The sequence below is a fragment of the Trachinotus anak genome, unplaced genomic scaffold (assembly GCF_046630095.1).
Source record: "Trachinotus anak isolate AG129_WGS33_773 ecotype Australia unplaced genomic scaffold, CSIRO_AGI_Tana_v1 ptg000094l, whole genome shotgun sequence".
NCBI lineage: Eukaryota > Metazoa > Chordata > Actinopteri > Carangiformes > Carangidae > Trachinotus > Trachinotus anak.
Genome location: NW_027273945.1, coordinates 132,501 through 135,000, shown reverse-complemented (window position 1 = coordinate 135,000; position 2,500 = coordinate 132,501).

Here is a 2,500-nt window from a genome sequence, read left to right as displayed (position 1 = left end):
CCAGTGGCTGGGTGATATGCCTGGGTGCTGGAGCTCTGACACAGGGGGATAGAGGCATGGATGTGTGGCTGTGGAGGTCCTGTGGAGGTGCTGTGTGGGCCTTTAATATCACAGGGGGAGAAGCTGGGCCATGAGCCTGGCCCCTGGAGCTCTGATACAGGGGAGAGAGGCATGTGTGTGTGGCTGTGGAGGTCCTGTGGAGGTGCTGTGTGGGCCTTTAATATCACAGGGGGAGAAGCTGGGCCATTAGCCTGGCTCCTGGAGCTCTGATACAGGGGAGAGAGGCATGGATGTGTGGCTGTGGAGGTGCTGTGTGGGCCTTTAATATCACAGGGCCAGTGGCTGGGTGATATGCCTGGGTGCTGGAGCTCTGACACAGGGCCAGAGAGGCATGTGTGTGTGGCTGTGGAGGTCCTGTGGAGGTGCTGTGTGGGCCTTTAATATCACAGGGGGAGAAGCTGGGCCATGAGCCTGGCTCCTGGAGCTCTGATACAGGGGAGAGAGGCATGTGTGTGTGGCTGTGGAGGTCCTGTGGAGGTGCTGTGTGGGCCTTTAATATCACAGGGGGAGAAGCTGGGCCATGAGCCTGGCCCCTGGAGCTCTGATACAGGGGAGAGAGGCATGTGTGTGTGTGGCTGTGGAGGTCCTGTGTGGCCCTTTAATGTCACAGGGCCAGTGGCTGGGTGATATGCCTGGGTGCTGGAGCTCTGACACAGGGGCAGAGAGGCATGTGTGTGTGGCTGTGGAGGTCCTGTGGAGGTGCTGTGTGGGCCTTTAATATCACAGGGGGAGAAGCTGGGCCGTGAGCCTGGCCCCTGGAGCTCTGATACAGGGGAGAGAGGCATGTGTGTGTGTGGCTGTGGAGGTCCTGTGGAGGTGCTGTGTGGGCCTTTAATATCACAGGGGGAGAAGCTGGGCCATGAGCCTGGCCCCTGGAGCTCTGATACAGGGGAGAGAAGCATGTGTGTGTGGCTGTGGAGGTCCTGTGGAGGTGCTGTGTGGCCCTTTAATATCACAGGGCCAGTGGCTGGGTGATATGCCTGGCTCCTGGAGCTCTGACACAGGGGGAGAGAGGCATGGATGTGTGGCTGTGGAGGTCCTGTGGAGGTGCTGTGTGGGCCTTTAATATCACAGGGGGAGAAGCTGGGCCATGAGCCTGGCTCCTGGAGCTCTGATACAGGGGAGAGAGGCATGTGTGTGTGGCTGTGGAGGTCCTGTGGAGGTGCTGTGTGGCCCTTTAATGTCACAGGGCCAGTGGCTGGGTGATATGCCTGGGTGCTGGAGCTCTGACACAGGGGGATAGAGGCATGGATGTGTGGCTGTGGAGGTCCTGTGGAGGTGCTGTGTGGGCCTTTAATATCACAGGGGGAGAAGCTGGGCCATGAGCCTGGCCCCTGGAGCTCTGATACAGGGGAGAGAGGCATGTGTGTGTGGCTGTGGAGGTCCTGTGGAGGTGCTGTGTGGGCCTTTAATATCACAGGGGGAGAAGCTGGGCCATGAGCCTGGCCCCTGGAGCTCTGATACAGGGGAGAGAGGCATGTGTGTGTGTGGCTGTGGAGGTCCTGTGGAGGTGCTGTGTGGGCCTTTAATATCACAGGGGGAGAAGCTGGGCCATGAGCCTGGCCCCTGGAGCTCTGATACAGGGGAGAGAGGCATGTGTGTGTGTGGCTGTGGAGGTCCTGTGGAGGTGCTGTGTGGGCCTTTAATATCACAGGGGGAGAAGCTGGGCCATGAGCCTGGCCCCTGGAGCTCTGATACAGGGGAGAGAAGCATGTGTGTGTGGCTGTGGAGGTCCTGTGGAGGTGCTGTGTGGCCCTTTAATATCACAGGGCCAGTGGCTGGGTGATATGCCTGGCTCCTGGAGCTCTGATACAGGGGAGAGAGGCATGTGTGTGTGGCTGTGGAGGTCCTGTGGAGGTGCTGTGTGGGCCTTTAATATCACAGGGGGAGAAGCTGGGCCATGAGCCTGGCCCCTGGAGCTCTGATACAGGGGAGAGAGGCATGTGTGTGTGGCTGTGGAGGTCCTGTGTGGCCCTTTAATGTCACAGGGCCAGTGGCTGGGTGATATGCCTGGGTGCTGGAGCTCTGACACAGGGGGAGAGAGGCATGTGTGTGTGGCTGTGGAGGTCCTGTGGAGGTGCTGTGTGGCCCTTTAATATCACAGGGGGAGAAGCTGGGCCATGAGCCTGGCCCCTGGAGCTCTGATACAGGGGAGAGAAGCATGTGTGTGTGGCTGTGGAGGTGCTGTGTGGCCCTTTAATGTCACAGGCCCAGTGGCTGGGTGATCTGCCTGGGTGCTGGAGCTCTGACACAGGGGCAGAGAGGCATGTGTGTGTGTGTGTGTGGCTGTGGAGGTCCTGTGGAGGTGCTGTGTGGGCCTTTAATATCACAGGGGGAGAAGCTGGGCCATGAGCCTGGCCCCTGGAGCTCTGATACAGGGGGAGCATGGATGTGGCTTTGGAGAAGGCAAATATCTAGAGTCTCCGCTCCACTCCCCTCT